Genomic DNA, 16,408 nt, shown 5'->3' on the forward strand with positions numbered 1-16,408 from the left:
CAAAGAGGTAGAAGTTCTGCAACTTCTGCAACTTCCAAATGGAAATTTACCTGAAGAAATGTGCTCATTTTTCTGCAAACTGTACCATTAATAGCCAAAAGATCTAGGAGGAAAGTGCTAGGGACATAGTGATCTATAAACAAATTGAGTAAGAAACTCTTCAGAAGGAATAGCAGTATATTCTGCCTTGTCTCTTTTGAATGACGATTGTTAAATAAACGTGAGCTTGTAGGGAAGAAAAAGTGATTACCCTACTGTTTTTTGTTTTTTTCCTACTGTTTTAAGATAAGGAGTAGACAAAATAACTCCTCTAGGTTAGTATTTTCCAGAAAGATATTGTTTGTTGTTTTTCTTTTGTCCAAAATCAACAGATCATTCACAGAGACAAGAAGGAATGTTCTAACCAAAAAAATATCTAAACTTGGTGTTGACAGAGTGGGGATGGGGTGGGGCAGCTTACTGATTTATGGTGTGTTTTTTCAAAAAATAAGAGGTTGCTTTTGCTGATCATTTTAAGCTTAGGCTCTATTGGTATCTTTTGGCCCTGCTTGAAGCCCTGAATATATTTCGTTTATTTTTAGAAATAATTAGATTTTATTAGATATTTTCAGTGGGGTGAATTATATTTACATAAGGGAATATTTTCTGCCTGTAGCTATGAAAAAAAATCACATTTCTGTTTACTGAAACTTGAAATTTGTGAATCATATATAGGCATTTCCTCAAAAACGAATACCCCCAAAAAACCACTAACAAATAGTGTTTTATTCAACTATTTACTTAAAATTCCCAAAGGGTGATTTTTAGGCCCAGCTATCCATTTATTAAGAGAAGAGGAGGTTAAATTAGTCATATAATTGTACAACTCAAGTCATGCCTTTAAAATAACATGAGGTTTGATCACTTTGAAATTATTTTCCACAAAGGTAAACGGTGAGGTTCAGTATTGTCAAGGATGATAATATTGGGAGTGGAGGCAGGAGCTCAACCTCAGTTTTCAGATAGGTGAAAGGGAAAATATTTCCTTAACTTTGAAAATATTCCATTATTGAAGATCTCATACACTGTATCAAGCACTTTTTAATAGAATTCGGAGACAAAGCCATGCCTATACTTTCAATACTAAAGGCAAGAATCCTTTAAAACTGCAAATTTCAGTTGTCTAGCTTTTTAAGTAGCTCAAACAGCAGTTCATATGTTTTAAAAAACCATTACTGTTTTTATCAGCGAAATCACTATTTTGCAATTTTTGTGTTTTTATATTGATCAAGATATTATTAAAACAAATTGTTTTCATTTGAACCTGTTCATTATTAAAGGGGCTTATATTTTTTTGCTGAATTGATGTGGTCAGAGCAACTTGGGTATACTGCTGGCAGGTTATGATGTAACAGAATTTGTGGTTAGATGATCTGTGTTTAGCATTGGCTGGTTATATTGAAACTTTTCATGCTTCCTGTTAAGAAGCAGAACCTTACCAGATTAATCATATTTATGTAGAGTTGGTGTGGAGAAATTTGATCTGTCTAAATACAACCAATAATTAATATTGTTATTACAATTTTTTTAAATAATGAAGAGTAATGTAAGTTTGTTAGTTGTAATGTCATTTCTGTTTGACTTTCCAAAATGTGAAAAAAAAGGTAAATGAGACCATTTGTTGCATTTGTCAAGATAATTTCGAAAGAACTTGCTGATGATTATTTTAATTTTCTAGTTAAAAACTGTTTAGGTCACAATTCATCATGCGACAGTATTTTTCAAACTTCAGTGTGGGTGGAAATCCCGGGGGATTTTTTTTTTAAATACAGATTATAATTCAGTGGATTTGAGATAGGGCAAGAATTTGCATTTCTAACATGCTTCTAGGTGATACCGGTGTCCCTGAGGACACTTTGAGCAATAGATTATCTCATACTCCCTGGGGATTCAGAGTAGACCTTAGTAGAAAAGGTATCAGCAGTAGATGTGTGCAGTGGTTTGCAGGATCTGGTTGGTCTAGTTGGATCTAGTTGGAGATTTAAAAATTTGGCAAAGGCCACCACAAATATTAAGAGTGTTCAGGATTGAAAGGAAAGATTAGGAGCCCATCTTCAAGAAAATGAAATGAGTTTAGAAAAACAGCCTTTAATATTAAAGTTTGAGGAAATTGGTGGAAAATAGCAACAGGAAGAAAAAAGCCAAAAAGACCAGGTCGCTACAGAAATGTTCTGGGATATTTATTTAGGAATTAGACCAGAAAGCAGGTTATAAGAGTCATGGAAGATAAAATAAGTAATGAAACCTCAGAAAGGGGAAAGTTGACAGGTTACTACAGAATACCTGTGTGGTTTTCTTTTTCTTGAAATGTTGAACTCTGAAAGAAAAACCATGGTTGACGTTCACTAATTAGATCAAAGTAAACCTTAAGTGGGTGTGAAAAGCCAAAACAGATTAAGGAAGAAAATCACTAAAGGTGACTTTAGAAACAGTTCATATGGATTAAGAGCAACAGATGGGAAATCCTCCATGAGGAATAGAAATGGCAGGTGTATGTATCCATTTTTATATAGAGGGACTAGAAGATAGGTAGTCCCTGATGAATGCGGCAAAATACCTGATTTTCAACTCTAAAACTTTATTTTGAAAAATAAAAACAGATGAAGTATGGAAAACAAATACTCTGCTGTTTCCTTTCCTTAGCCAAGCTTTTTAAATGGTAGGTTAGTCATACTGTGGTATAAGTATTGTGTACCAGCCACTGTGCTGAAGAATGGCCTCACATTGTGTATTATTATGTAATCAACAACCCTTTCAGGTAGGTGCTATTGTCCGTCCTTTACATGTGAGGAATTCAGAGATCGAGATTATGTAATTTGTTACATATAGCTGGTGGTTCATCTGTCTGTGAAGTGGCAAAAAGCCAGGATTCAAACCCTTTTCTTCCTGACTCCAAGTGTACACTCTTAACTACCAGGTTAGAAATAGGCCTAATAACGTGAGGTTAGAATTAAATGTTAAATTTTATGTTTACTTAAAAATGTTTACTTTTACAAGAAAATTTGTTTATCTTAAAGCCCTGTAAGCCTAAAATAAAGCCAGCCTAGTTTGAATTTAAAATAATTTTCTCCTAGATTAAAGTGGATTGCTAAAGTGTCCTTTTATTTTTTGTGTTATATTAATAGCTCAGTCATTTGTTTTCTCATCCATCATTCATCTATAAAAATTTAGGCCAAAATGGGACGCCTGGGTGGCTCAGTTGGTTAAGTGGCTGCCTTCGGCTCAGGTCATGATCCCAGCGTCCTGGGATCGAGTCCCGCATCGGGCTCCTTGCTCACCAGGGAGCCTGCTTCTCCCTCTGCCTCTGCCTGCTACTCTGCCTGCCTGTGCTCGTTCGCTCTCTCTCCCTCTCTCTCTCTCTCTCTGACAAATAAATAAATAAAATCTTAAAAAAAAAAAATTTTAGGCCAAAATATCTGAGAAAGCTAGTTTTCACCTAGGTAAGATTATACCTGATTTAGAAAGGGTGCCACTTTTCAAATGACTTAAATTTTTAAAATTTCACTTCAGCATATTTTACTCACAAAATCCAAACTTATTTTTATTCTTGAGTTCTATCTGTACTATTTCTTTCCTTCTTTCTTCCTTTCCTTTCTTTTCCCTCTTCCTTTTCCTCTGTTCTTTCATACGCTCCACGCCCAATGTGGGGCTTGAACTCAGGACCCTGAGATCAAGAGTCACATGCTCTACTGCCAGGCACCCCCCCATCTGAAGTAGCATTTAAGCATTTTTAAACTATTGGTATATTAAGCCATTCCCATCATCTAATATTTGATTTCAGCCCTTCTCCGTTTTTCTTTTTAAAAAATTTTTAAAGATTGATTTATTTATGTATGTATTAGAGAGAGAGCATGAGAAGGGGGAGGGTCAGAGGGAGAAGCAGACTCCCTGCTGAGCAGGGAGCCCCGATGCTGGACTCCAGGATCATGACCCGGGTCGAAGGCAGTCGCTTAACCACCTGAGCCACCCAGGCACCCCCCTTCTCCATTTCTCAAGGACTTAGTGAAAGAGGTTGTTAAATAACTTCGCTAATCTGAGTTGAGTGTGTGCGTGTGTGTGCACACATGCACAAGAACACAAAATTCTGCATAAAAGTAGCCAGTATGGTGGTGCATAAGACCTGCTTACACACTCTTTAACGAAGATGCTCTCCCCAATACAGGAGAGAAGGCCTTAGAATACTTTTCTAGATTAATTAATAATGGCTTTAGATTATTCCAGGTATTTTTTTTTTTTACTACTGTTCCATTTCATGAAAATCTGAGCCGTATAGAAAATATATAGGTCAGTAGCAATCGTTAGTTTTGTTAAAAGCCTATTAATTCTTAAGAACTGTTAATATCCTGCTTGTAGAATTCTGTGTAATTTGAGCCATTGCTCAAAGTAATGGGTATTTCAGAATAGAATCAGGGATTCTTTGTTCATCGGTGCTGAATTTAAGATCACCATGATAGTAATGTGACACCATATTGGGGAGGAGCCTAAAAGCTCATTTACTATGCCCAAGTTCTCAAGTCATTTCTTTGAGTTTGTAACTGATCAATTGGCCTGGTTCTAAGAAAACTAGTTCTTGACAAAATTTTCACAAGGTTAGTTTTGTTTTGGTGTAGATGAAATGTCTGCCAGAGGGAGGTTATTAATAGTGTGAAATGTTACATTAATAATCTGGCCAGTGTTATCTGAAAAGTCAGTGTTAATTGCTTTTTAAAAAATAACATTTATGTATTAATTTTAGTGTTGCTTTTATCTTAATCTGGACAATAGGTCAAAGCAATGATAAGTGCTCTTAAAATTTACCCAGAGATTTTGTCTAGGGCAGAATATATTTAAGTGTCTATAGATGGATGTAGTAGCCTTGAAGAAAGAAGGTTGAGTAACTGTAGTCTACCAGCTGAACACTGAACATAAAGTCTCAGTATATAATTTATGTCATCTTGTTTAATCAATAAACATTTGAAAAACATTTACTTCTAATGAGATAATAAACCCAAATTAAGACATCTTCATGTCTTCTGGTGTTGAAAATTCTTAATCTTATTTTATTAATGTAACATGTTTTTCATCTTAAAAGGAAGATGGCAAAAATATGGACAGTAGCTACTAGTTTATTTCTCTGTAGTGTGAGCTCTCAGTAGTAGTAGGAACTACCAAAAATTCCCATTCTGGATTTTACCTTTGAAAGGTATTATGAAAGTAATTAACTTGTTTTTCTTTTCAGAAAGTGCAGTAAACATCTCCATCAAGGCATTAATGCTTAAGAAGGGATATTAAATGGATCAGTCTTAGTGCATGATTGACCAGATCTAGATAATTGGCTAAAAGTCAGCTGTTTGTTAAAAAGTGTAGTTTATACCTAACATTGATGGTCGATTCGTGATCCATCATATCACAACCATTGAGTGTTCTGTGTGTTCAGAGTTAGGACTATATTAGTAATCCATGGTAATCTGTGACCATTATCTTCAAAGAATTCAGATTAGATTCTGGGAGGCAGTAATAGATTTATAAATCGTAGTGACAGTCATCAAACCAAATCTTCCAGAAACACCCCTGGAAACTTAAAAGCTATTTTGTGCTCCTGTTTCGGCTCATAACTGGAACACATGAATAGTGTGTGTGATTTCAGTTACTCCTGGTGAGCAGAAAAGTTTGTAAATTGTGTCATGATTTTTTTTGTTTAGCTAACTAAAAATATAGTGCCCACTGGATATGATCAAAGTAAGTTGACCCTAAGAATTTTAACCTATACAGTTCAATTTTTAAGAACATATAAATAATATAAAGAGGTGACTGAATCTGAAAGAACAAGTGTGAAGGTAGGTTTCCTTACATTTTTATTTTTCTATTACTGAAAACTTTCAACCTTTCAGTGCGAAATCTCTGGTCGTGGTTGAACTAATAAACAGTTCTCTGAAACATTTCTTCCCTCCCTGAAGATAAACAGACATACAGATGCTGCTTGGTGCAAATGGGATAGATTTACTAAAAATAACTCTCTTCTCCATTTCCTTAACTCGTAAAGTTCCCTGTGTGATCAGGCTGTTTTCGTACTTCACTATTGTCTTTTTGAAGCTGATGAGTCTAGTGTCTGATAATACATTTCTTGTCACAGTATTACAGGATTTTAATACACGTGACAGGAGCCACTGCTGAGGTGCTTGAGAAAGAAAAGATACGATGGCCCCTTTTCCAAAAAGACGCCGGACTACATGTGTCATAAGACTGTGGTTTAACCCACCAGCTTACCCACCTTCACAGCTTGCAGCTTCTTACTTTTCACTCATGAACCTTCTCCTTTTTCCAAAGTTCTCTAAGACCTGTGGCTGCCGGCTGGAACTTTAGTCAGCAAGAGAGAACTGAAGTTTAACATGTTGACACAGTTTCAGTCAAAAATACATTGACAGAAGGGCTAATACTGAATATCTCCAATGGGCTGTCATTGTTTTAAAGTTACTTGAACTTAAGTATTTAAGTGTGGAAACGGACGTCCGGAGATAGTGTGGTCTAAGACCTCCAGAGCCTAAGTAGCCAATCTGGTATTGGACCCAGGGGGGGCTGATAGCCCAGCATACATTTTAACCACCACCCTCTACTGCCTTCTGGATTTTACTTGCCCTTTGCTGTCTTATCAGGTAAATGTCATTGTGTTTCTTTGAAATAATAGAATAAATTGGATACTGCTAACTACTATGTTAGACTGGCGGTCTTCCCAGCTCAGAACTAAAGATGGGGCCAAAAACTAGTTTCAGGAATAAGAGCTTAAGAACTATGTTGTATTGTGATAGTAAAACTACTGATCGCCCCTGAGTAGCTGTGCAACTTCCCTTTGGAAAGAAATGCTAACGAGCAGCCTCCAGTAATCGAACGATGCTTCTTAAACCTGTGTATGATTTTTCAAACTGCTCTTTTTTTTGTACTTGTAACAAAAAAGCCACAAACATCTTTGATTCACGATTTCCTTTTATGAGTCTTAAAACCTCTCCTAGTCAGAGTGTTCAGGATTTGTTTTAAATTACTTTTAATAAAATGGAGCCAGGCTTGTTGGTATTTTATCTGCAATCATTATGATTTTACATGGAATTCAATTTTATTGTCTTTCTTTCCAGATTGGAGTTCTTACTCTTTGAAGGTAAAAGCCACTTTATTTTTGTAAACACTTCTTAGTTGCCCTGTTTTGTACCTTCCCTGGCTTTCTTTTATGTCTTTGAAGTGGCTACCTGAAGGTCATGAAGTATGCTGGGTGCATACATAACCATGGCTTTGTGTAGTGCTGATTATCCTTTTTTTTTTCTTTTTAACACTTTTCTGATGACTTGCACTTCTCTTTCCATTTGTGTGTGTGCATTTTAGAAGTGGGGTATTATTGTTTCCATTTCACTACATAACTCACAGGATTTGCCTACGCTAGGGTTACAGAATAAAGCTAGAGCAGAACCAGAACTTACGTCCTGGTAGTTTTCCTCTCACTTTGATTCCTGGAGAAAGAAGCCTGTGAGTTTACCCAAGCAGAGTTGAGTGGCATTCTGACTGATTGCCTATTAACTTTGGAAAAATCTGTTCTCTAATAGTAATAGCCTCTGTGTGTATGTTTGTATGTATGTGTATATGTATATACACACATACATGCACACAGCTGGTGGATAAATAATTCAGCAATATCAGAACTGGGATTTATTTAATGACCTGGAAGGTAGTCATCAAAGTCAGACTGGCTCTAGTTAAACTTAGCACCAAGACCAGCTTCTGTTCCAGATGGACATCTGGTGAACTAAAGCACCCTTGGTTGCTCTGGGGCTCCATCCCTCTATGTTCTGCCTACAAGACTTGTAATCACAGATATTTTCATTGCTTTTCAGGCAAACCAGGGTGCTAACGGCAGCAGTGACCTTCCTGTCATTTCAGTTACCTTTTTTCTTGCCATCACTGTCCTTGATCTTGTTATTTTTGAGGCAGACCTCAAAACTTCTCTGGCTTTTGCTGGCTTGGTCTGATCCACACTTCTGTGGATTTCCTTGTCCCCTGTAATGTCCCCTTCCTGTGTCTTTTGTCCCTCTTTAGGAACTTCAAGCACTGTTAGGACGACTGGATTTTATATCTCTCACCCCAATCTTTCACTCTCATATGTACCTCCAGGTCACATGAAACTTGATAATGTTGAAAAATAGTTACCAGGTTCTGTTCATTTAATAGACGCTTAATGAATACATATGTTCCTGCCCTGTACTGGCAACTGGGGATGCAAGGCGGAGCATCCGGCACGAGGAACAAAGCTTTATAGACGTAGCCATAGAAGAATTCATGTGTTTGGGCAGCACCTCTTGATGGTACAGGTTCCTTCTATTAGATTTTCTGTTAATCAAGTTATGCTTATTCTTCTGTGGTTTTTTCCCTCCATTTCTTTAGTCATTAATCTACTATTCTAGGGTGGCAGTTCTTTATCTTCTAAGAGAATGACTTGGAACCAATGTAGGAAAAGCTATCAGACCAGTTATACAGTTACGCTGTAATACTGGAGTTCATTGGAAAACTTGTGTTAAATCACTTAAATGTTTAGATTTAAACATAAATGAAAAAAAATATTTAAATGTAAAACATTTAAACATGTATTAAGACATTCTAGGAATTCAGCAATATCTCCTAAGTGAATTACATTTTACTCATTATAGCAGCGTTTACATTCAGATCTAGATAGTAATTTGGGAGCGCCACCTTTAGATAATATTCTAGGTACTAAAAATACAGCAGTGGGAGTAAGACAGTCTTTTCCCCTTTTGGAGCTAGTGATCTATTAAGGGGGGAAAAATTCACATTTAGTCTTCTTGACCCCCAAGGCCAAGCCTTAAAGTTGAGGAAGGCATTGCTCTGTGATTTACAAGTCCGTTCCTAGATTGTTTCACCTCTTCCTAATTGTCCTACTCAATCTCTTCTACTACCCTCTTTGTCCTATACAGCTGCCGGAATTCTCACAGATGCCAGCATTCCCGTTACATCGTGGTCACAAATCTAAGTCCTTGAAATTTGAGGCCTTTCATATACTTGTGTCTCCCCTTTCAGACCTTTTATTCCTTTCCTAATCTGACCGTGGTTCTACTTAAAACTTTACTGTTAGCTTGAGGAAAGTTATACCGCCTTTGTCCAGGTCACTTGATTCCTCCCTAGCAATTATTTTGGAGATCATTCCATTTTCTTAAGAGACTTAGATTGCAGTGGGTTCATTCATAAACTAACCGGAATACATGGCAGAGCTATCATAAATGCTGTGTACTGAATGACTTTAGACTCCAGCCAGAACTCCCAGAAGTATTTAGAATGAATTAAACGGCAGTTCGACAAGATTGTATTGTACCTTTTTATCTAGGTGCCGTGGTAACAATGTATAAGAAAATGCAGAAGGGTCGGAATTAATCATTCGGTTGTGAGAGTTTGCTCTCAGGTTTTGAGGTGAACCTCGTGACTCAAAAGGGGTTGCCTGCTCTGGTAGAGAACGTAGACTAAACAGTAGGAAACAGCCTAGTTGGCCAGTCCTGGCCTAAAAATTGCACAGGCGAGTACATAGATTTTCACAGGCTTCTGTGTTTTCTGAAAGTAAATGTGCTGGGATGTTACTGCAGTAGTCATCCATACTACATGTGAGATTGTTTAAAAGTTTTTTTCCTCTAGTCAGGGTGATAAACTACTTTAGATAAAGTCCGTTAGACTTGCCTCCTTATGACATCTGTGCTCTCGCTGTCTTTTCCTGGGGAAAGTGCAGAAGAAAGGCTTCTTGATATTCTGAACTTTGACTTGATACCTAATCCAACACGCCTCACATTAGTCAAGGAATAGCTCCATTCATTGAGTTCCTGTGTACCAGACACACGAACCTCAGTGCTTTCCATTTCTTGGGTATTTGCAGTAACTCCTGAGTTAGGTAGTAGTATTAGTGTATCCCAGTTTTACCAGTGGGAAAACAGGCTTAGCCAGGGTTGTGCAGCTAATGTGTGACAAAGCAAGTAGGAGAATTAAGACTTCCTTTCCTTTTTATCTTTCTCTGCAAGTATGTATGTAGCTTTTCAGAGCGAGACACAAGATCTTTTCTTAAGTTAGATTTATTGTGGTAAGGGTTTGAATGACAAGCTTAAAAGAGCAAAAGGTTTATTCTAGAATATAAGGTTTAACTTTGGAGAAATTTGCTGTTGTGTGCTTCTCTTGCCCTGCCCTCAGCATCATAGACTACTTCCTTTTCTGTATTTTGTGATTGATTCATGTTTACTTCTGCATATTTACAGAAGCTCCAGAGGAAAGAAGTTGATTTTGTACTTGGAAGTGTAACCTGGTCGCTTTGATTATCCCTAGAGCAATCTTGAACATTTCAGTTCACCCTTCATTTAGCACGTGGACACACTGTATGTGCAAGGGCACGCTGCCTACCATCTCCTTCTGACACCAATAGCAGTAGTTGGTGCCAGGCAAGGAGAAGAGAGCTACCTTCTATGTAGGCCCGTGACTTCTATGTCCAGACAGCATCTTAAAGAATTTACCTAAAGCAGTTGTGAAAGTTAGGTATCATTAGATACATTCTTAAAATCTGGACTCAACTGCAGCCAGTCAGGGAGATCCCTGCTTTTGTTCTTGCAAAATTAAAAATAACAGTCAACTAAAAAAACTACTTAGGTGAATTATGTGTGTTGTGCATAGCACTACCATTTGTTAAGTGCCTAGTGCATGTCAAGTATTTGTGCCAAGTGTTTTTGGGCGGTCTGTTTTAATCTTCACAGCTTCACAGATGGGGACACTGAGATGCAGGAACATTTTGTAGTAGAGCCATCATTCAGACACCCAGTAACTGGTTTGTTCAAAACTAGAATGCCAGAGTGTTGTAGAGCGTTCCTGTTTTGTTTCTGTTTTAAGTTTGGTGTTTCTCTCTCTTCACCTCAATCTCCCTCCTCCCCATGTTCTGTGTTGGGTCCCCCCCCCTTTATTTCAGTGATTTTTGTTTGTTTTGTTTTTAATCTTTTTCAAAGGATTTTAGCATCCTCAGAATTAGAAAACTGGGAATTTATTCACAAGTTTTAGAGATTTTATAGAAGACTTCAAAATAATTATACTTAATTGACTTGTGTCTAAAAATTTTTCATTTTGAATTGTTATTTAGGAGGAGGGCTATTAAAGTGTTCTCTTTGCCCGTGTATGATAACATTTTAGATCTCCCACATTTTTCCCTGGATATTTATCAGGAGATGGTGTAGAGGTTTGGTAAGTAATACAGTTTGATTTTGTATGTCTCAAGAGTTTCTCATTTAGTCACATATTTGAATTTCCTTTATTCTGGCCGCCTTACCCCTGGTGACTCTATTTGCAGTATTAACTGAAAATCCTTGTGCTGATGCTAATTTTGATCTTTTTTTTCACTAGCATATATTGGAGCACTCAGACTTGAAGAAGGACATAGGTAAAAAGTATACGGAACATTTTCTACAAATTAGGGTTATGAAATCTCCTTTAGTTGCATACCTGCCATATTCAGTGTGAAAATTATTTATAAAACAATTTAAATGGTATAGATTTTGCCAAAATGATTGTGGGTATTTTGATTCTCTTTTATTTTATAAATGTAACATCAATTTTCTTAATCCTTAAGATCAAAAAAGGCGGTTTCATGTTACATTAGGAAATGGTTACAATTTTGAAGTATTTCCCTCTTGTGTGAAATTTTATGCAGGACTTCAGTTACTTATAAAATGAATAGCAAACATTAAAACACATTTTAGATTTATCAGAATCAGGCCTAACTGCTGCTTTGTCCCAAATGCTTTCTTAGATCCCCAGAACCCTCATTGAGTTATAAATCCCCTATCAGTGTCTCAGTTCTGAGCCAGCTATGCCAAGACGAGTCCTGCATATCCTTGTACGTTCTTCTCTAAGACTAGAGGTTGTAGAAGACCAAAAAACTTGGGAGTGGCTTCATAAAGTTGTTTCAAGCATCCTTTGTTTTAATATCAAGATACGCCACACATTTTAAAATTATAAAGTTAGTGACACCAAAAATTTTAACACATTAATTTTTCCGTCAAGTGTTCTTTGGAAACTAGATGCCTGCAGTGGTTTTTGTTTTGGTTTTTGTTTTTCACTTGGAATTACCTGAAGTTTGCTTAACGTCATTTATTTGTAGAAGAACTTTGTAGTGAATGACTGAAAAGGACTAAGTTCTTCTGCAAAATCAGAACATGAGTTTCCACATTTGTGTAGTATATATTCTCTCTTTTCCTACTTTGTCTTGATAATGAAATCTTTTAGGAACAAGGCTGATGGCAATCGGGAAAAAATTTAGAACAAGCCACATTCTACATCTCATTTATAGTAATCTAATTTAGCAAGATATCCGAGTATGTGGTAGAATCACTAGTCCACTGAAGAATTTACTTCAAAACAAAAACTAGTGGAGAGCAATCAAAGATTATTAAGGCATCTTTAATTGAAAGTAGTTTGTCATCCATAGGAAATTCACCTGGTCTGTAAAAAATTTATGTTCAGTGGATTCTTAGGAATTAACCTATTTCATAAAGCAAGGAGAAACGGTGTTAATAATGCAAGTGTGGCTTGTGGCTACTGACGCTCGGAAATACTATGTCCATTTATTTCTGAAGGTGACATTCCAGGTTACGTGCAAAATTCATTTAAATTCAGATATTCCAACTTTGCTTCTTTGCTTTAGCACCATTCTTTAAAGTTACCTGAAGATTCAGTTTAGTTGGAAAACGAGGGCTTGAGAAATGGAGCTGTGTGTTTAGTATCTTAGTGTTTTCATGAAAAAGGCAGTGCAGTAACTGACTTGCCAGCAATTAAAAGATAGTCATACATTTAGGATTTCTTTTCCTTTGAAGTTTGGGCTAGAAGTTAGTAGCCTTCGGCTCATGAAACTGCAGCAACTTCTGTCCCTGCTCCTGTATCTCCACCTAAGGGGGAAGAGTCACTCCCGAAAGTAGCCTCCATTCACCTGTCCCTTAATATCTGCTGTGACCTTGATTTCTAAGGTTCTCAGAACCAAAGGCGAAAAGAAAGGGAAGAGAGTGCTAATCCTATAAACTGTTTGCAGCCTCTAATTTAATCCTTTGGGTAATATATATGAAGACTGTTTGCTTTGACTAAAGATCTGCCTCTAGTTTCAGCACTGATTTTTTTTTCTCCTGAAATTTCCAGGAGCTTAGTTCAGTATCTTAAAGAAAGTGGAGGGGGAAGGCCCACAAGTGTTAGAGGAGAATTATGCAAGAAAAATATTTTTCTCAAAAAAATAATAATGAGGTTGCAGGGAATGGAGTGAGGTCAGCATTGGGAAGGTAGGAGGTGATAAAAATAAGTATTAAATAATTTGTAGTCTGATTATGCTTTCTGTATGGTTTACTTATAACTAACATGAAATGAGTGTTTCCTTCCCCAAGTGTGCAGTTGGGGAAGAATGGGAAGCCAGCCTGGAGGCACAGATTTGCAGCAGATAATCTGTATCCAGGTGGCGGAAATGCTTCTGATGGCATTCAGTCCAAGAGCAGCAGCCTCTCCAAAGGAAAAAATCTATAAGTAATCACAAGTCTGATCATCTTCACCATCATCTGCTAACGGATCAGATAAGGCTTCATGAAGGATATTCTGATGGTTTTTAGATTGTCAGGAAAGTGTATACAGAAAACACGCTCAAGACTTGTTTTTCTCTGGCTCGCTCTTCTCCTGATAATAGCATTTCACAACTAAAATAATCTTAACACTTGAGTATAATCTCTTAAAATGCATTTTCATGAGCTGAGGCTGCAGAGATCTCTCATTTTGTGGGCACAGCTTACACGTGACATTTGTTTACTCTTATGACAGAGCATCCCCAAGCTTGAAGACGGTGGCTCTTTTAGACTTGGTGGCTGTTTTGCCTCAATGTCAACAAAACCTGGCCTGCACAGCGTTCGATTTTTCTCTTTGGCCGTGAGCCTGAATTGAGAACCAAGTCAAGAGAAATGAGTGGAAGTGTTGGGACAAAGCCAGCAGCTATACTTAAAATAGGTTTAAGTCAAAATACACTTAAGCCAAGAGTTGTGGGTTTTTTGGGTTTTTTTGTTTGCTTGTTTTTAGAGACAGGTTATTGAGCCCACCTCAGTTAGGGACACTGAATTTTGGGCTTAAATAGATAATGTTATTCATTTTACATTTTGAAAGTAATATTTCAAAGAACTATGCAAACACTTAAAAATGTAGCTAGATTCGTTGCAGGCCAGAGAAAAAGGCTATTATCATGTGATTCTTGATTACTTACACCATAGAGGACAACACAAATACAAATATAGCTCAAGGTAATTTGAAGGGCGCTTTTTTATGTGGGCTAGCTGATACCCTTGGACTTTACTTCGAATGAATGATTGGTAGTACCTGTAAAAACTTGGCACAAGGACTTACACTTTTTCTCATCCTCAGTGTCCACTTCTATAAACCAGGCATGAAGAGAAACAAAAAATAATTTTGCAGATCACAAGCTTTATTCTGTAAAACCAGTAGGATGAAACAGGTATAATTACATTTCTCAGAGTCTTCCCTCCCCACCCCCCAACCACCTTTTGAGTCTACAGGGAAAGTTGAGAGGTCGGTCAGGCTCTGAATAAGTGTATTAGATTATAGTCGAGGATTTTGAATACGGAAGTATATAGGAGGACAGGGTTTACGACTGACCTTGAAGGTAAGATTTACCATGAAGATTCATAATGAAAGATGGACGAATGATCAGTTTCAAAATACAGACCTTGAAAGTTAAGAATTGTTGGCTATTACAACAATAACAAAACATTAGAGACCAGGGTATCTAAGAGCAGAGGTCTATTGCTGACTCCTGTCTGCTGGTTAACTTTAGCAGATCTAATCCAGATGCTGCTTTAGCCCTATAGCAGACAGCAGTGTTTTATTTTTGCCTTATTTCCAGATAGGAGTTTAACCTGGTGCTTTTGCCACTGTTAAACAGCTTTGAACAGTGTCTTGCCTCAGAACAATTAACCTGTGGATTTATCTTCCCTTTGAATGTTTTTTTAACTGCAGACTAAGAAACATTAAAAATGGCCCAGCATTCATGTAGCTTGTTCTCACACGGTTTTTACTTGATTTCTCAGGCCGTTTGAAATGAGGATTCCTTTTTTCCTTTTTCTTTTTTTTTCCCCCCCGAAACTGAATTTTGCTTTTTTGTCTCTCTTTATAAGTGAAAACCTGAGTCCCTTCTGTGCTTTGCTACCAGAATCTGACATCAGGAGCAGCTGTTGCCATGTCTGATTTTCATGCATGGGTTTCTCTGGGATGGGAAGCCTGTCAAATCCAATGTTTAATAGGACAGCTTGAACAAATTCACTGGCTTTCCTTGCTGCTAGCGAACACCTAACCATTTTATATTCCCTACACTTCTGGAATGCCAGTCCAAAGGGAGAAGTTGTGGGCAGGAAAGGAGGGCACTTTGATCATGTCCAATAAACAGGCATTTTGAGGTTGGTTGGTTTGTTTTCCTTAAAAACTTAACTCTTCAGGACCAGATGTGTTCATTATAATTTTTTTAATTGCTTATTATGTTTATCATTCGTGAATTAGTATTCTGCCCTTGTCCCTAAAGGTAGTTTTATATGCTAACTTTTGTTTTGCCTTTCTAGCTGCTAAGATAGATAATGGTTATTGCAAAGTGCACGTTTTTAAATGGTCTCCAGTGTCGACTGCTGAGCCAGTGATGGAATGAGTACATTGAGGAAGAATGTGTCATTTGGAATCCAGGACCATTCAGCAAGAATAACTGCCTGATATATGGTCAGATTGCTCAAATTCTTACGGCGTATCAATGGCTTTCTCTTCCATTCCCCTAAAAGCAAGTTTTCTTGGCCTGAGTTCCCCTAATCTAGCTATTCTCATTTCCATTTCCAGGGTAGTGACCTAGTTCTGTCATTTTTGAGGTTGAAGTGTCAGTGTGTGAGTAAAGCAAACATATTTAATGATTTATAGAAAGCAAAAAAAATTATGAACTACTAAGCGTAGAAAGTTTTAATTTTCAGTTTATGATTTTGCAAAGCACAAAGACATTTCTTGGTTATTAATTCTACATGAATTATTCAATACTTTTCTCCTCTTATCTAGTTAATTTTAATGTTAATTTCCTATAACTAAGAAAGGAATTGAATAGCCTTTTAATTTAAAGCTTGTACTAATGATGGAGAAAGTTCACCTTTTTTCTGATTTAAGTGGTATGTAAATATCAATTTCAAGTTTGAATGGCAAATTAGAAAATCACTTAGAACAATTTGGCATTATTTATTCCGATTGTTAGAACTGTTTCTTCTTTACATTTATACTGCAAAATCAAGGACACGGACTCATACTAAAATGATCA

Source organism: Martes martes, assembly GCF_963455335.1.
Source record: "Martes martes genome assembly, chromosome: 4".
Lineage (NCBI taxonomy): Eukaryota > Metazoa > Chordata > Mammalia > Carnivora > Mustelidae > Martes > Martes martes.